This window comes from Ictidomys tridecemlineatus, unplaced genomic scaffold, assembly GCF_052094955.1.
Source record: "Ictidomys tridecemlineatus isolate mIctTri1 unplaced genomic scaffold, mIctTri1.hap1 Scaffold_4363, whole genome shotgun sequence".
Taxonomy (NCBI): domain Eukaryota; kingdom Metazoa; phylum Chordata; class Mammalia; order Rodentia; family Sciuridae; genus Ictidomys; species Ictidomys tridecemlineatus.
Genome location: NW_027522823.1, coordinates 44742 through 64129, shown reverse-complemented (window position 1 = coordinate 64129; position 19388 = coordinate 44742). Strand labels below are relative to the sequence as shown.

At 45.8% G+C, this 19388-nt stretch overlaps 1 pseudogene; it reads left to right on the top strand.

Annotated features, from left to right (window-relative positions):
• Window positions 1-1535: 1535 nt before the first annotated feature.
• On the top strand, window positions 1536-2488 carry LOC144373570 (olfactory receptor 5V1-like; annotated as a pseudogene).
• The last annotated feature ends 16900 nt before the right edge of the window (window positions 2489-19388 follow it).

Genomic DNA, 19388 nt, shown 5'->3' with positions numbered 1-19388 from the left:
TCTCTGGAGAACAGTGAAAATAGAATACACAAAAGCAAGCAGAAAACAATATTAACAAACTGAACTCAGCCATATAGAATAAGGATAACATTACAGTCAATTGAGATCAATCCCAGAATGCAAGGCTGGTTCAATATTCAAAAATTCAATCAACCGAATTTCCATAGTAACAGACTAAATAAGAAAAAAATTTATCATTTCAATAGATGCAGAGAAAATAAGAAAATTCAATATCTGTTTATGATAAAAACTATAACTAAATGAAACTAGGGAAATAGTCCAGTGGTAGAGTGCATGCTTAGTATGCATAAGACTCTTAATTCAAAACCCAGCACACATACACCAAAAAAAAAAAAAAAAACTACTAGTAAAAAATGGATAGACATTTTCTAACTTGATAAAAGGCATTCAGTAAATGTAATGTGCCAGACACATAGCTTATATTATCTCAAAACTTTTTTCAGCAGTTGTGAAATAGACATCATTAATATCCTAAGAAAGAAACAAACTGAGGAATAGAGATGAGCTGACTTTTTTACAAACAACATCTAATAAACAACAGATGGATTTCAATCCACATCTATCTGGACCAAGAGCCTACTGTTTTACTATAATATTTTTCATTTAAGATTGAAAAAGAAACAGAAATTTTAGTTCAAAACAATGGATCATGGATTAGCATGGGTAACATGATATAAAATCAGTAATTTTATCAATCATTTTTTTTCAGGAAATGTAATGTTTGGTGAGGTAAATCTTATAATTCAGAAGAAAAAAACATACCTAAGTATTTATAATTTGTCAAAATTTCTTGTATCTTATTAAACTTCAAAAAATAAAAGATTCTACTGAAAAAACTAGATCAATGTATTTAAAAGCAGGTGACTTATAATTTTACCTTTAAGAAATAATCAGAGATGATCACAGATACATATGTATGAAAGCTTCTATTCCAATATTTATGATAGTAAATGGAATGGAAGGTTTCTATGTTAAATAAAAAGGGAGATATTAACTTAATTTCATGTTAGGAAATTAAGATTACAAGGCAAACAGCTAAATAGAATACAACAATATTGGGAAATTTTGCTTTGGATATTTTTAAGATAGATAGAGGTAGAATGGGATGAATGCAAAGAGAGCTTTGATTTTGTGACCTGTTCTATTCTTCTGAATAACTTTCTGCATTTTCTTCATTTTTCCAAAATGAAAACTTATTACTTGAAATAACAGACATACAAAAAAAATTCATCACAGTGAAGCACAGTGTTAGGAGGGAGATACTGCAGATTCAATGAGACACAGGGGTTGATAGCTGGTTTTGACCACGTCTCCATTTATTCTTACAAAAGAGCACCCATGCAAAAGTCTGTGAGAAGTTATGCTCTCTCTAAAGTCACTCCTATACGTCTCTTTCCATAGTCCAGGCATCTCTGTATACAATATTGTTTGCCATGTTGCTGCAGATTAACAAGCCTGTTTGGGGTGCTCTCAGTCCATTTTCATCATGGTCTCTTTTTCTCTGTTTTGTAGCTATGACAACATTGGAAATGAGCAATCAATCATTTGTCACTGAATTCATCTTCTTGGGATTTTCCAAACACTCCAACCTACAGGGCTGGTTCTTAATGCTCTTTCTGGTCATTTACCTGACCACTCTCCTGGAGAACATGCTCATAATAGTCGCCACGAGAGTCAGTCCTGGTCTCCACACTCCAATGTACTTTTTCCTCAGCAATTTGAGCTTCTTGGACGTCTGCTTAACATCCACCACCCTCCCAGTACTGCTGGTGAACTTCTTCTGAAAGAAGAAGGCCATTTCTTATGAGGGCTGCCTTTCCCAGATCTTCTTCTTTGTGACAAGTGCTGGCACAGAAGGCGTCTTACTGGTTGTGTGGCCAGTATGACTGCTGTGTGGCCACCTGCCGTCCTCCTCAGTACCCAGTCCTCATGAGTGTGAAAGTCTGTGTTGGCCTGGTGACTGGGTCCTGGCTGTGTGGGCTGGTGAATTTAGTCACAAACACGGTGCTGGCCATCACACTCACTCTGTGTGGGCCCCACCAAATCAGCCACTTTCTCTGTGAAAACCCATTGCTCCTGAAGCTCTCCTGCTCAGACACCTCTGTCAATGAGTCTGCGCTCCACGTGGTCAGTGCCACCATGGGCCTGAGCCCCTGCCTCTTCACTGCAGGCTCCTATGCACTCATCATGGCGGCCATCCTGGGATTCCCTCTGCCCATGGCAGGAGGAAGGCCTTCTCCACCTGTGCATCCCCCCTCACTGTCGTGGTGGTCTTTTATGGAACAGCCAACTTCTACTATGACAGGCCCAGAGAAGGCTGGACATGGACACCCTTGTCTCTGTGCTCTTCTGTGTGGTGAGCCCCCTGTTGAGCCCCATCATTCACAGGCTGAGAAGCAACGAGGTCCAGAGTGCCCTGAGGAAGCTGGCTGGAATGTGTGCATCCCTTTGCACAATCAAAGTCTAGACCAATCTTCAAACTGGAGTATAGAGTTATCTGACAAAAGATGCCTCTCAGGGACTTGTAGGCACCTGGTTAGAGTCTGTATCTGGAGCTTCAACTCCAACTCCCGCTTTTAAAATCTCAGAGACTCTTTTCTCTGCTCTCTTTTCACAAAAACCCTTTTCCCAATTTCGGGTTCAAGTGTGTCGGACAACTTGTGTGGGTGTTCAGCACCATCTCTTTCTTTCTGTGTTTTCCCCACACCAGAGAGACTGAAAGTACAAGAACCTCGTTTCCCACACTCCCCTGCCTTCAGGCCTCCATTTTAGGAGGTTTTGTTAAGATCAGCCATACACTAGGCAGAGAGGAAAAAAGGAAAGGAAGAAAGCGGGTTCTTTTGTATCCCATAGCAGCAGCAGCAAACAAGCCCTGTAGAGGCAGGAACTAACCTCTTTGGTGCCAGAAGCTGTGTGTGCAGGCTCCTAGACAGCTGTTTCTTAATGTGGGTCACAGTAGCATTGAATGAGCGTCTCTTTCTAGAGAAGTTAGGGTTTCCATATATGGGGTTCTGTCACCTGTCCTATTTTCCTTTTTTCTTCCAGATCTCCGAACCATTTTATAACTTTTTTTGTGTCAACTTCCTCTACCCTAAGACATCAAGAGTCATTCTTCATCTCTACCTGACCATGGTGGGACTTACCACAATAGTGGTTTACATCAGAGATAGTTCTAGATAACAGATCTGAGGAGGTAGTTTGGATGTCTGACCTAAGAGAATTGAATATGTTGATGATGTCACAGCCCATGGGAAAAGAGACCTGATAATTTCTGGTGTGCAATGACCCAACAGAGACATTAAGTTATCGTGGCCTGAAATCAAATGTGTATGGAAAACTGAGCTTTGGAATAACATCATCGACCTTCAGGGTGGGAATGAACATTACAACATGACTACAGACTGCTGTTACTGACTGGAGTGGGAGACTTACAGAAAGAAAATGATAGGTTCAAGCATTATATTCTTCCTTCAAGTCAGGTTCAGATCATCAGAAATATTTTCTCTCTGAAAACTGATAAAGGTTAATATCAGAATAAAACATCCAATTCTCCAAATTGCAGAAGTACAAAGAAAATTATAAATCCACAATTTCTCCAGGTCTCTCTTATGCCAATTAGGACATTAATGGGGAAATGATTGAGACCCTGTTAATTAGAATGGCAAAATACCAGTGGAATTAGACAAATCTCAGAGCCTTGAACCCTGAAATCTCCATTAACCCTCTTTGCTGTCAGAAGCAGCCCCTCCTCCCCCGAGGAGACTAGCTTTCCCTAAATTGAAGACCCTATGGTGACTCTTCCTGGGCAGTTGTCTTTTTTTTTTTTTAAGAGAGAGTGAGTGAGGAGAAGAGAGAAGAGGAGAGCGGGGAGAGAGAGAGAAATAGAGAGAGAGAGAGAGAGAGAGAGAGAGAGAGAGAGAGAGAGAAGAGAGAGAATTTTTAATATTCATTTTCTAGTTCTCAGCGGACACAACATCTTTGTTGGTATGTGGTGCTGAGGATCGAACCCGGGCCGTACGCATGCCAGGCAATCGCACTACTGCTTGAGCCACATCCCCAGCCCAATTGTCTATAAGATGCTCATCCATCATCCCACATAGTCACCAGACTCTTAATTGGGGTCTGATCCTAGAACGCCTCAGGTAAGAGTATAAAATATAGCCCAGGAGAGTATAAGGGTCACACCAAAATAAAAGGTAAATATTTTACTGTATTTTGTTAATAGGAGCCTTAAGAATATATAAGGGAATTTGTTTGAGTCTTCTAGACCAAAGAAGTCAGGACATATTACTGGATCATCTTGAATACAGGCACAGGGATGTAATCACCAGAAATGTTAGGGCCAAGTATTTTCCTGAGCCACGAGGAGTGTCTATTAGACTCTCTTTGGTTGATGGACTGAAATCTGGACTCAGTGTTTGCTTAAGTTCAATGACCAATATGATCCTGGAATAATGAAGAGGATGGTGATCAGAAATAAATAAGGTGTTGGATGGCGTGTTATGTGACCCCTTCCCTGGCATCACAGCTGGATCTGGAGGAGGGCCTGGAGCACCAGCCTTCGCCAAGGCCTCGTGGACATGCGTTCAGAAGGCAGCACCAGATCCTTGTGAACCTGCAGCCATTGTTCTTGGCAGCCTGGGAAGACATTAACAGATGGAATCGTTAAAACGGGCTCCCTGATTTCAGTGAGAATAAGGGGACCCTGAAGTAGAAGAGGCCATGTGGTGGAGCAGTGATCAGAACATTCGAATCTGTAGAGATTTTTGACAGTGGTAAATGATCGTGGTATTTATAGATGGGAAAAAATGGGCACCCTCCTAGAATAGTGCCTGTCTTATGTAATGTGAAACTCTTCTTTTCACACTTCATTGGTACATTCTAGTGGTCCATAATGGTGGGATTTGCTGACACATATTTGAACATGCACACAAAATAACCGTGAACTTTGGCCAATATCATTCCAATATTTTTCTTTTCCTCACCTTTTTCCCTGGTGCCTTGACTCTACTGATCTTCCTTCAACTTTCATGATGAGACTCCCTTCCCATCTTTCCTTCCTTTTCCCCCTCTAGCTTTAACAGAGGAAAAACATACAGCCCTTTACATTCTGAGTTGCTTATTTCTATTAATGTTATGAAGATCCATCCATCTTCCAGCATGACATAATTTCGTTCTTCCAGTGTGCATATACCAGATGTTCTTTATCCATCCGTCCACTGATGTCACCTCGGCTAGTTCATGGGCATGTATGTGTCCTTATAGTATGATGACTTCGATCTGCTGTGATAAATACCAAGCAGAGGTAGAGCTGGGTCGCAGGGTGGTCCATGGCTACTCCTGAGTAGCCTCAATCCCGATTTCCATGGTGGTTGTGCTGATTCCCATGCCCACCAACAGAGTGAGAGTGCTCCTTTCTCTCCAATTCTCTCCTTGTCACACTCATTTCTGTTTGTCTTCTTGGTGGTTGCCTTTGTCACTGAAGTGAGATGAAATCTCAGGGTAGTCTTGACTTGCAAGTATTTTCATATATTTGTTGGCCACTCACATATTTTCTTCTAAGACGTGTCTCTTTAGTTCATTTAGTTTCCCATTTGGTAATTGGGTTATTTTATAATTTGGTTATTTAATAACTGTGGGTTTGATGTTAAGTTTTTTTGAGTTCTTTATTAATATTCTGAATATTCATTCTCTTTTAGAAGAGACCCTCATAAAGTTTTCTCCCTTTCCGTAGGTTTTCTCTTCATATTCTAATTGTCTCCTTTGCTGGGCAGAACCTTCTTAATTTGATGCCATCCTATTAGCTAACTTTTGGTGTTATCTCCTCAGCCTTAGCATCCTATTTGGAAAGCCAATGCCTCTGCCTGTAGGTTGGAGTATTGACTTTGTTTTTTCCTTGAAACTGCATAATTTCTGGTCTAGTGCCTGGGTCTTTAATGAATTTTGAGTTGATTTTTTGCAGGGTGAGCGATAGTTCAGGTCTCATTCTTCTGCATTTGGACAGGGGTGTAGAAGGACTGTTTCAGAGAGTAGATGTTAAAGACTGGGGTGCACAAGGATCATTGCAGAGAGCAAAGTTTTCAGACTGAGGTGCAGAAAGACTGTTGCAGAGAGCACATATTGGAGACTGGGGTTCAGAATGACTGTTGCAGAGAGCAGAGTATGGGGACTTGGGTGAAGAAGAATCGTTGCAGAGAGCGAAGGTTGGAGACTGGTGTGCAGAAGGACTGTTACAGACAGCAGAGTTTTGAGACTGGGTTGCAGAAGAATATTACGTAGAGCAGATTTTGGAGACTGTGGTGCAGAAGGATTGTTACAGAGAGCATAGGTTGGTGACTGGGGTGCAGTAGGATCATTGCAGAGAGCAGAGGTTGGAGACTAATGTGCAGAAGGATCGTTGTAGAGAGCAGAGGTTGGAGACTTGGGTGCAGAATTACAGTTGCCGAGAGCAGATGTTGGAGACTGGGATTCAGAAGGATCCTTGAAGAGAGCAGAGATTGGAAACTAGTTTGCAGAAAAAGTGCAACACAGAGCAGAGGTTGAAGACTGGAGTGTAGAAGGACTGTTGCACAGAGCAGAGTTTGTAGACTGAGGTGCAGAAAACCTGTTTCAGAGAGCAGAGTTAAAAGAGTGAGGTGCAGAAGGATTGTGAAGACAGCAGAAGTTGGAGACGGAGTTGCAGAAGAATCATTTCAGAGAGAAGAGTTGGAGACTAGGCTGCAGAAGGATAGGTACAGAGAGCAGAGGTGGGAGACTGGGGTGCAGAAGGACTGTTACAGAGAGAAGAGGTTAAAGCCTGGGGTACAGAAGGAATGTTGCAGAAAGAAGAGTTTTGAGACTGGGGTGCAGAAGGACTGTTGCAGAGAGCAGAGTTTGGAGACTGAGATGAAGAAGGACTGTTAAACAGAGAAGACGTTGGAGATTCGTTTGAAAAATTATGATACAGAAAGCTGAGGTGGGAGCTTGGAGTGCAGAAGGACCATTAAAGAGAGCAGAGGTTGGAGACTGGCGTGAAGAAGGACTGTTTCAGAGAGCAGAGTTTGGAGACTGGGGTGCAAAAGGCCTGCTACAGAGAGCAGAGGTTGGAGACAGGGTTGCAGAAGGACTGTTATAGAGAGCAGAGTTTTGAGGCTGGGTTGCAGAAAGATCTTACAGAGACCAGAGGTTGGTGACTGAGGTGCAGGTCGACTGTTACAGAGAGCAGTGGCTGGAGACTGGGTGCAGAAGGATCGTACAGAGACCAGAGGTTTCAGACTGAGGTGCAGAAGCACTGTTACAGAGAGCAGAGGATGGAGACTGAGGTGCAGAAAGACGGTTACAGAGAGCAGAGTTTGGTGACTGAGGTGCAGAAGGACAGTTACAGAAAGCAGAGGTTGGAAATTGGGGTGCAGAGTGACTGTTACAGAGAGCAGAGGTTGGAGACTGTGGTATACAAAGACTGTAACAGAGAGCAGAGGTTGGAGAATATGGTGCAGAAGGACTGTTACAGAGAGCAGAGGTTGGAGACTGCGGTGCAGAAGAAATGTTACACAGAGCAGAGGTTGAAGACTGGGGTGTAGAAGGACTGTTACAGAGAGCAGAGGTTGGAGACGTGGGTGCAGAAGGACTGATGCAGAGAGCAGAATATGGAGACTGAGGTGCAGAAGGACTGTTACAGAGAGCAGAGTTCTTAGACTGGTGTGCAGAAGGACTGTTGCAAATAGCAGAGTTTAGAAACTAGGGTGAAGAAGGACTGTTGCAGGGAGCAGGTGTTTGAAACATGGTAGCAGAAGGACTTTTGAAGAGAGGAGAATTTGGAGACTGAGATGCAGAAGACTGTTGCAGATAGCAGAGTTTGGAGACTGGGGTGCAGAAGGACTGATACAAAAAGCAGAGGATGGGGACTGAGGTGCAGAAGGACCATTACAGAAAGCATGGTTTGGAGACTGCAATGCAGGAGGACTGTTAGAGAGAGCAGAGGTTGGAGACTGAAGTGGAGAAGAACTGTTTCAGAGTGAAGACGTTGGAGATTGGTGTGCAGAAGAACTGATGCAAAGAGTAGAGTTAGAAGACTGAGGTGCAGAAAGACTCTTACAGAGAGTAGAGTTTGGCGACTGGGGTGCAGAAAAACTGATGCAGAGCGCAAAGTTTGGAGAGTGGGGTGCAGAAGGCGTTACAAAGAGCAGATTTTGGAGACTGTGTACAGAAGGGCTGTTAGAGAGAGCAGAGTTTGGAGACTGGGTTGCAGAAGAATATTACGTAGAACAGAGTTTGGAGACTGTGGTGCAGAAAGACTTTTGCAGTTAGCAGAGGTTGGAAACTGGGGTGAAGAAGGACTATTGCAGGGAGCAGGGGTTGGAGACATGGGTGCAGAAGAACTTTTCAAGAGAGTAGAATTTGGAGAGTGAGGTTCAGAAGGACTGTTGCAGATAGCAGAGTTTGGAGACTGGGTACAGAAGGGCTGTTACAGAGAGCAGAGTTTGGAGACTGGGTTGCAGAAGAATATTACATAGAGCAGATTTTGGAGACTGTGGTGCAGAAGGATTGTTAAAGAGAGCAGAGGTTGGCGACTGGGGTGCAGTAGGATTATTGCAGAGAGCAAAGGTTGGAGACTGGTGTGCAGAAGGATCATTGCAGAGAGCAGACGTTGAAGACTTGGGCTCTAAAGGACGGTTGCAGAGAGCAAATGTTGGAGACTGGGATGCAGAAGGATCGTTGCAGAGAGCAGAGATTAAAAACTAGTTTGCAGAAGGACTGCTACACAGAGCAGAGGTTGAAGACTGGAGTGTAGAAGGACTGTTGCAGAGAGCAGAGTTTGGAGACTGGGGTGCAGAAGGGCTGTTATAGAGAGCAGATGTTATAGACTGAGATGCAGAAGGACTGTTACAGAGAGCAATGTTTGGAGACTGGGGTGCAGAAGGATTGATACAGAAAGCAGAGTTTGGAGACTGGGGTGCAGAAGGCTGTTACAGAGAGCAGATGTTGGAGACTGGGTACAGAAGTGCTGTTACAGAGAGCAGAGTTTGGAGACTGGGTTGCAGAAGAATAGTACGTTTAGCAGAGTTTGGAGACTTCGGTGCAAAAGGATTGTTAAAGAGAGCAGAGGTCGGCGACTGGGGTGCAGTAGGATTATTGCAGAGAGCAGAGGTTGGAGACTGGTGTGCAGAAGGATCGTTGAAGAGAGCAGATGTTGTAGACGAGGATGCAGAAGGATCGTTGCAGAGAGCAGATGTTGTAGACGGGGATGCAGAAGGATCGTTGCAGAGAGCAGATGTTGTAGACGGGGATGCAGAAGGATCGTTGCAGAGAGCAGAGATTGGAAACTGGGTTGCAGAAAGACTGTTAAACAGAGCAGAGGTTGAAGACTAGAGTGTAGAAGGACTGTTGCAGAGGGAAGAGTTTGGAGTCTGGGGTGCAGAAGGACTGTTATAGAGAGCAGATGTTAAAGACTGAGTTGTAGAAGGACTGTTACAGGGAGCAGAGGTTGAAGACTTGGGTGCAAAAGGACTGATATAGAAAGCAGAGCTTGGAGACTTGGGTCCAGAATGAACCTGACAGAGAGCAGATGTTGGAGACTGCAGTACAGAAGGACTCTTACAGAGAGCAGGGTTTGGAGACCAGGGTACAGAAGGACTGTTTCAGAGTGCAGAGGTTGGAGAATGAGATGCAGAAAGACTGTTTCAGAGAGTAGATGTTAAAGACTAGGATGCAGAAGAACTGTTGCAGAGAGCTGAAGTTGGAGACTGGGGTGCAGAAGAATTGTTTTAGGGAGCAGAGGTTGGAGACTGCGGTGAAATGGACTGATACAGAAAGCAGAGTTTGGGGACTGAGGAGCAGAAGGACCATTACAGACAGCAGTTTTTGGAGACTGCAATGCAGTAGGACTGTTACAGAGAGCAGAGGTTGCAGACTGGAGTTGAGAAGAACTTTTTCAGAGTGAAGATTTTGGAAACTGGTGTGCAGAAGAACTGTTGCAGAGAGTAGAGTTAGTAGACTGAGATGCAGAAAGACTGTTAAAGAGAGCAGAGTTTGGAGACTGGGGTGCAGAAAGACAGACGCAGAGTGCAGAGTTTGGAGTCTGGGGTGCAGAAGGCTGTTACAAAGAGCAGAGGTTGGAGACTGTGTACAGAAGGGCTGTTATAGAGAGCAGAGTTTGGAGACTGTGTTACAGAAGAATATTACGTAAGGCAGAGTTTGGAGACTGTGGTGCAGAAAGACTTTTGCAGATAGCAGAGTTTGGAAACCTGGGTGAAGAAGAACTGTTGCAGGGAGCAAGTGTTGAAGACATGGGTGCAGAAGGACTTTTGCAGAGATCAGAGATCAGAGTTTGGAGATTGGGGTGAAGAAGGATCTTACATAGAGCAGAGGTTGGGGAGTGGGGTGCAGAAGAAATGTTGCCGAGAGCAATGGTTGGAGACTGGGGTGCAGAAAGATTTTTGCAGGGAGAAGAGGTTGGAGACTGACATGTAGAAGGACTCTTGCAGACAACAAAAGTTGGAGAATGGGGTGCAGAAGGATCGTTGCAGAGAGCAGATGTTAGAGACAGAGGTGCAGAAAAAATGTTACAGTGAGTAGAGGTTGCAGACTGGGGTGAAGAAGGACTGTTATGGAGATCAGAGTTAGGACACTGGGGTGCAGAAGGATCTTTCAGAGAGAAAAGGTTGGAGACTGCGGTGCAGACGAACTGTTGCACAGAGCAGAGGTTTGAGACTGGGGTGCAGAAGGACTGTTACAGTGAGCAGAGTTTTGAGACTGGGTTGCAGAAAGATCTTACATAAAGCAGAGGTTGGAGACTGAGGTGCAGAAGAAATGATACCCAGAGCAGAGTTTGGAGACTGGGGTGCAGAAGGCCTTTTGCCGAGAACAGAGGTTGGAGACTGTCGTGCACAAGGACCGTTGCAGAGAGCAGAGGTTGGAGACTGGGGTGAAAAAGGAATGTTACAGAGAGCAGAGTTAGGAAACTGGGGTGTAGAAGAATCTTACAGAGAGCAGAGGATGGTGACTGGGGTGCAGAAGGACTGTTACAGAGAGCAGAGTTTGGAGACTGAGTTGCAGAATAACTGTTTCAGAAAGCAGAATTTAGAGACTGTGGTGCACAAGGATCCTTGCAGAGAGCAGAGTTTTCAGACTGATGTCAGAAGGACTGTTGCAGAGAGCAGAGGTTTGAGACTGGGGTGCAAAAGGATCACTGCAGAGAGCAGAGGCTATAGACTGGGGTACAGTAGGACCACTGCAGAGGTCAGTGTTTGGGAACTGAGGTGAAGAAGGATTGTTACAGAAAACAGAAGTTGAATACTGGGGTGCAGAAGGACTGTTGCAGAGAGCAGAGGTTGGAAACTTGGGTTTAGGAAGACTGTAACAGAGAGCAGAGGTTGGGGACTGGGGTGCAGAATTACTGTTACAGAGAGCAGAGTTTGGAGACAGGGCTGCAGAAGGATCGTACAGAGAGCAGAGGTTGGAGACTGAGGTGCAGAAAGACTGTTACAGAGAGTAGATGTTGGAGACTGAGGTGCAAAAGGACCATTGCTGAGAGCAGAGTTTGAGACAGAGATTAAGAAGGATTGTTACAGAGAGCAGAGTTTGGAGTCTGCGGTGCACAAGAACTGTTGTAGATAGCAGAGTTTGGAGAATGGGGTTAAGAAGGACTCTTGCAGGGAGCAGGTCTTGGAGACTGAGTTGAAGAAGGACTGTTACAGAGAGCAGAGTTTGGAGACTGGTGTTCAGAAGGACTGATACAAAAACAGATGTTGGAGACTGGGGTGCAGAAGGATCGTTGCAGAGAGCAGAGTTCAGAGACTGCAATAAATGAGGACTACAGAATACATCAGACACTAGAAAAGCAATATGTCAATCAATGGAAGGGTAACTGATGTGATATAGCAATTTGTATACGGGGTAAAGTTGGGAGTTCATAACCCACTTGAATCAAACTGTGAAAGATGATGTATTAAGAACTGTGTAATGTTTTGAACGACCAACAATAAAAAAAAAAGGTGACTGTTACAGAGAGCAGAGGTGGAAGAATGGTTTATAGAAGAACTGTTTCAGAGTGCAGATGTTGGAGACTGGGGTGCAGAAGGACCATTACAGAGAGCAGAGGTTGGAGACTGCGGTACAGAGAGACTGTTACAGAGAGCAGAGGTTGGAGACTGGGGAGAAGAAGGACTGATGCAGAGAACAGATGTTGGAGACTGGGTTGCAGCAGGACCGTTGAAGAAAGCAGAGGTTGTAGACTGGGTTGGAAAAAGACTTTTGCAGAGAGTAGATGTTGGAGACTGGGGTGCATAAGGATCTTTACAGTTAGCAGAGGTTGATGACAGGAGTGCAGAAGGAAGGTTGCAGAGAGCAGAAGTTGGATTCTGACGTGCAGAAAAACAGTTACAGAGAGCAAGGGTTGAAGACTGGGGTGCAGAAGTATCGTTGAAGAGAGCAGAAGTTGGAGACTGAGTTGCAGAAGAATCATTGAAGAGTGCAGATGTGGAGACTGGGCTGCAGAAGGATCATTAAAGAGAGAAGAGGTGGGAGACTGCAGTGCAGAAGGACTGTTAAAGAGAGCACAGGTTGGAGACTCGGGTGCAAAAGGAATGTTGCAGAAAGCAGAGGTTGGAGACTGGGGTGTAGAAGGACGGTTGCAGAGAGCACAGGTTGGAGACTGAGATGCAGGAGGACTGTTACACAGAGCAGACGTTGGAGACTGGGGTGAAGAATTATGATACAGAAAGCAGAGATGTGAGACTGGGGTGTAGAAGGACCCTTACAGAGAGCAGAGTTTGCAGACTGGCGTGCAGAAGGAGTGTTTCAGAGAGCAGAGTTTGGAGACTGGGGTGCATAAGACCTGCTACAGAGAGCAGAGTTTTGAGACTGGGTTGCAGAACGACTGTTATAGAGAGCACAGTTTTGAGGCTGGGTTGCATAAGGATCTTACAGAGAGGAATGGTTGGTGACTGTGGTGCAGGACGAATGTTACAGAGAGCAGTGATTGGAGACTGGGGGGCAGAAGGATAGTGCAGAGAGCAGAGGTTTCACACTGAGGTGCAAAAGGACTGCAACAGAGAGCAGAGGTTGGAGACTGAAGTGCAGCAGGACTCTTACAGAGAGCAGAGTTTGGTGACTGAGGTGCAGAAGGACTGTTTCAGAAAGCAGAGATTGGAAATTGGGGTACAGAGAGACCGTTATAGAGAGCAGACGTTGGAGACTTGGGTAAAGAAGGACTGTTGCAGAGCGCAGAATTTGGAGACTGAGGTGCAGAAGGACTGTTGAGAAGAGGAGACGTTGGAGACTAGGGTGCAGAAGGATCATTGGAGAGAGCAGAGGTTGGAGACTGAGGTGCAAAAAGACTGTTACACAGAGCAGAGGTTGGAGACTGGGGTGCAGAAGGCGTGTTATGGAGAGCAGAGTGTGGAGAAGGGGTTTAGAAGGACTGTTACAGATCATAGAGTTTGGAGACTGGGTTGAAGAAGGATCTAACAAAGACCAGATGTTGGGTACCCAGGTACAGAATGACTGTTACAGAGCGTAGAGTTTGGAGACTGAGGTGCAAAACGATCGTAGCAGAGAACAGTGTTTTAAGACTGAGGTGCAGAAGGACTGTTGCAGAGACCACAGGTTGGAGACAGGGGTGCAGAAGGACTGTTGCAGAGAGCAGAGGTTGGAGACTGGGGTTCAGGAGGCTTGTTATAGAGAACAGACTTTAGAGACTGGGGTCCAGAAGGCCTGTTACCGAGAGGAGAGTTTAAAGAAGTGGTGCAGAAGGACTGTTAGAGAGGGCAGAGTTGGGAGACATGGTTGCAGAAGGAACTTAGAGAGAGCAGACGTTGAGAATGAGGTGTAGAATGATTGTTGCAGAGAGAAGAGTTCAGAGACTGGGGTGCAGAAGGCCTGTTAAAGAGAGCAGAGGTTGAAGACTGGGGTTCAGAAGGAGGCTTATGGAGAGCAGAGTTAGGAGACTGGGTGGCAGAAGTATCTTACAGAGAACAGAGTTTGGAGACTGAGGTGCAGGAGGACTGTTAGAGAGAGCAGTTGTTGGAGACTGGGGTTCTCAGGGATCGTGCAGAGAGAACAGGTTTCAGGCTGAGGTGTAGATCGACTGTTACAGAGAGCAGAGGTTTGAGACTGAGGTACAGAAGAACTGTTACAGAGAGCAAATTTTGGAGACTGTGTTGCAGAAGCATCTTACATAGAGAGACTGAGGTGCAGAAGGACTGTTACAGAGAGCAGATGTTGAAGTCTGGGGTGCAGAAGGATTGTTGGAGAGAGCAAAATTTTCAGACTGAGGTGCAGAAGGACTTTTGCAGAGAGCAGAAGTTGGAGACTGCAGTACAGAAAAACTGTTGCAGAGAGCAGAGTTTGGAGACTAGGGTACACAAGGAGTTTTCCAGAGAGCAGATGTTGGATACTTTTGTTTAGAAGGACTGTTGCAGAGAGCAGAAGTTTGAGAATGGGTTGCAGAATGACTTTTTCTGAGAGCAGAGGTTGGAGACTGAGGTTCTAAAGGATGGACAAAGAAAGCAGAGGTGGAAGACTGGCGTGCAAAATGACATTTACTAAGAGCAAAGTTTGGCGACTGCGGTACATAAATACTGTTACAGAGAGCAGAGTTCTGAGACTGAGGAGCAGAATGAGTGTTGCAAAGTACAGAGGTTGGAGACTGGGGTGCAGTAGGACCGTTGCAGAAAGCAGAGGTTGGAGACTGGTGTGGAGAAGGAATATTACAGAGAGCAAAGTTTCTAAATTGGGGTCAGAAGGATCTTTCACAGAGCAGAGGTTGGAGACTGGGGTGCAGAAAGAGTGTTAAAGAGAGCAGAGTTTGGACACTGGGGTGCAGAAGGACTGTTGCAGATACCAGAGGTTGGAGACTGGGGTGTAGACAGACTGTTGCAGAAACCAGAAGTTGGAATCTGGGGTGCTGACGGACTTTTGAAGAGAGCAGATGTAGGAGACTGAGTTGCAGAAGTTTTGTGACTGGAGTGCAGAAAGACTGATACAGAGAGCAGATTTTGGAGACTGGGGTTCAGAAGGCCTGTTACAAAGAGCAGAGGTTGGAGACTGGGTTGCAGAAGGGCTGTTACAGAGAGCAGAATTTGGAGACTGGGTTGCAGAAGAATCTTACGTGGAGCAGAGTTTGGAGACTGAGGTGCAGAAGAACTGTTACGGAGAGCAGAGTTAGGAGACTGGGGTGCAGAAGGATCGTTGGAGACAGCAGAATTTCCAGACTTAGGTGCAGAAGGACTGTTGCAGAGATCAGATGTTGGAGACTTGGGTGCAGAAGGACTGTTGAAGAGAGCAGATGTTGGAGACTGGGATTCAGAAGGATCCTTGCAGATAGCAGAGGTTGACACTGGGGTGCAGAAGGACTGTTACACAGAGCGGAGGTTGAAGACTGTGGTGAAGAACGACAGTTACAGAGAGCAGATGTGGGAGACAGGGGTGCAGAACTGATACAGAGCAGAAGTTGAAGACTGAGGTACAGAAGGACTGTTACACAGAGCAGAGGTTGGAGACTCGGGTGCAGAAGGATTATTGCAGAGAGCAGAGTTTTCAGACTGAGGTACAGAAGAAATGTTGCAAAGAGCACATATTGGAGATTGGGGTGCACAAAGACTGTTGCAGCGAGCAGGGCTTGGAGACTGGTATGCAGAGTGATCGTTGCAGAGAGCAGAGGTTGGACACTGGGGTGCAGAAGGACTGATACAGAGAGCAGAGTTTTGAGACTGGGGTGCAGAAGGTCTTTTACAGAGAGCAGAGTTTGGATAGTGAGGTGCCGAAAAACTGTTACAGAGAGCAGAGTTTGGAGACTGGGTTGCAGAACGTTCTTACATAGAACAGAAGTTTGAGACTGAGGTGTAGAAGCACTGTTACAGAGAGTAGAGTTTGGAGACTCAGGTGCAGAAAGACCGTTGCAGAGAGCAGTGATTGAAGACTGAGGTGCAAAAGAATTGTTACAGAGAGCAGAGGTTGGAGACTGGTGTCTAGGAGGACTGTAGCAGAGAGCACAGGTTAAAGACTAAGGTGCAGAGGGACAGTTACACAGAGCACAGGTTGGAGACTGGGGTGCAGAAAAACTGATACATAAAGCAGAGGTAGGAGACTCGGGTGTATAACAAGCCTTACAGAGAGCAGAGTTTGAAGAATGCAGTACAGAAGGACTGTTATAGAGAGCACAGGTTGGAGACTGGAGTGGAGAAGGACTGTTGCAGAGAGCAAATGTTGGAGACTGGGGTGCAAAAGGACTCTTGCATAGAGCAGAGGATGGAGACTCAGGTGCAGAAGGACTGTTGCAGAGAGCAGAGGTTGCAGATTGAGTTGCAGAAAGACTGTTACAGAGGGCAGAGTTTTGAGACTGTGGTGCAAAACGACTGATACAGAAAGCAGAGGTTGGATACTGGGGTTTATAAGGACCCTTACGGAGAACAGCGGTTTGAGACTGTGGTACAGAAGGACTGTTACAGAGAGCAGAGATTGGAGACTGGGGTGCAAAAGAACTGATGTAGAGACCAGAGGTTGGAGACTGCGGTGCTGAAAGATCGTTTGGGCGAGTAGAGTATGGAGACTGCGGTGTAGAATGTCTGTTACATAGAGCAGAGTTTTGAGACTGGGGTGCAATAGAACTGATGTAGAGACTAGAGGTTGGAGACTGGGGAGCTGAAGGATCGTTGGGGCGAGTAGAGTATGGAGACTGGGGTCCAGAAAGACCGTTTCAGAGAGCAGAGGTTGGAGACTGCAGTACAGAAAGACTTTTACAGAGAGAATATCATGCAGACTGTGGTGCAGAAGGACTGTTTCAGAGAACAGAAGTTGGAGACTGGGGTGCATAAGGACCGTTGCTGAGAGCAGAGGATAATGTCTAATGTGCAGAAGGCTTGTTACAGAGAGCATAGGTTGGAGACTTTGGTGCAGAAGGACTGTTACAGAGAGTAGAGTTTGGAGACTTGGGTGCAGAAGAATCTTTCAAAGAGCTGAGGTTGGGGACTGGGGTAGAGAAGGACTGTTGCCGAGAGCAGAGTTTGGAAAGTGGGGTGCATAAGGACCGTTGCTGAGAGCAGAAGTTAAAGACTGATGTGCAGAAGGATCGTTGCAGAGAGCAGAGGTTGATGACTGTGGTGCAAAAGGCCTCTTACAGAGAGCAGAGTTTGGTACTGGGGAGCATTTAAACTGTTACAGAGAGCAGATTTTGGAGACTGGGTTGCAGAAGATTCTTTCAGAGAGCAGAGTTTGGAGACTGAGGTGCAGAAAGACTGTTATAGAGAACAGAGTTTGGAGAGTGGGGTAAAGGACTGTTGAAGAGAGCAGATGTTGGAGATTCGGGTGCAAAAAGACTGTTGCAGAGAGCAGAGTTTGGAGACTGAGATGTAGAAGGACTGTTACAGAGTGTAGCTGTTTGAGACTGGGGTGCAAAAGGATCATTGTAGAGAGCAGAAGTTGGAGACTGAGGTTCAGAAAGATCATTGCAGAGAGCAGAGTTCAGAGACTGGGGTGCAGAAGCATCGTTACAGAGAGCAGAGATTTGAGACTGGAGTGCAGAAAGACTTTTACAGAAAGCACAGGTAGGAGACTCAGGTTCAGAAGTAATGTTGTAGAGAGCAGGGGTTGGAGACGGGGCTGCAGGAGTACTCTTGCAGAAAGCAGAGGTTGGAGACTGATGTGCAGAAAGACTGTTAAAGAGAGCAGAGGTTGGAGACTGGGGTGCAGGAGGACTCATAGAGAAAACAGATGTTGGAGACTGGGGTGCAGAAGGACGGATAAGAGAGAAGAGGTTGGAGACTGGGGTGCAGAAGAAATGTTACCGGGAGTAGAGTTCGTAGACTGGGGAACAGAAGCATATTACAGAGAGCAGAGGTTGAAAACTGGGGTGAAGAAGGACTGCTGCAGAGAGCAGAATTTGAAGACTGGGGTGCAGAAAGATTGTTACAGAGATCAGAGGATAGACACTGGGGTGCAGTAAGACTTGTGCATAGAGCAGAAGTTGGAGATTTGGGTGCAGAAGGAACTGTTGCAGAAAGCAGATGTTGGAGACTGAGGTGCAGAAGGACTGTTATAGAGAGCAGAAGATTGACACAGGGGTGCAGAAGAAATGATTCAAAAAGCAGAGTTTGAAGACTGGAGTACAGGAGGACCATTACAGTGAGCAGAGGATGGAGTCTCCAATACAGAAGGACTCTTACAAAGAGCAGAGGTTTGAGACTGGGGTTCAGAAGGACTGTTGCAGAGAGTAGATGATGGAGACTGGGGTCCAGAAGGACTGTAGCAGAGAGCAGACGTTGGAGACTAAGGTGAGAAGGACAGTTACACAGAGAAGAGTTTGGAGACTGGGGTGCAGAAGCACTGACAAGAAAGCAGAATTTGGAGATTCGGGTGCAGAAGTATCCTTACAGAGAGCAGAGTTTCGAGAATGCAGTACAGAAGGACTCTTACAGAGAGCAGAGTTTGGAGACTGGGGTGGAGAATGACTGTTGCAGACAGCAGATGTTGGAGACTGGGGTGAATGAGGAATGTTGCAGAAAGCAGAGGATAGAGACTGGGGTGCACAAGGACTGTTGCAGAGAGCAGAGGATGGAGACTGGGGTGTAGAAGGTCTGTTGTAGAGAGCAGACGTTGGAGACAGGTGTGTAGAAGGATCATTTTGGCGAGCAGAGTATAGAGACTGGGGTGTAGAAGGACTGTTACAGAGAGCAGAGGTTGGAGACTGGGGTGTCGAAGGACTGTTTCAGAGAGTAGATGTCAGAGACTAGGGTGCACAAGGACTGTTTCATAGAGCAGAGTTTGGAGAATTCAGTACAGAAGAACTGTTACAGAGAGCAGAGATTAGAGACTGGTGTGGAGAATGAGTGTTGAAGAGAGCAGATGTTGGACACTGGGGTGCAAAAGGAGTGCTACAGAGAGCAGAATATGGAGACTGAGGTGAAGAAGGACTGTTGCAGAAACCAGAGGTTGCAGACTGATTTGCAGAAGGACTGATGTAGGGAACAGATGTTGGAGCCTGGGGTACAGAAGGATCGTTTAGGTGAGCAGAGTATGAAGACTAGAATGTAGAAGGACTTTTGCAGAGAGCAGATGTTGGAGACTTGGGTGCAGAAGGACTGTTGCATAAAGCAGTGATTGGAGACTGAGGTACAGAAGGACTGTTACAGAGAGGAGAGGTTGGAGACTGGGGTAAAGATGGATTATTGCAGAGAGCAGAGTTTTCAGACTGAGGTACAGAAGAACTGTTGCAGGAAGCCGATGTTGGAGACTGGGGTTCACGACTGTTGCAGCTAGCAGAGGTTTGAGCCTGGTGTGCAGAAAGATCATTGCAGAGAGCAGAGGTTGGAGACTGAGGTGCAGAAAGATCGTTGCAGCAGCAGAGGTTCAAGACTGGGTGCAGAAGAATCGTTATAGAGTGCAGAGTTTGG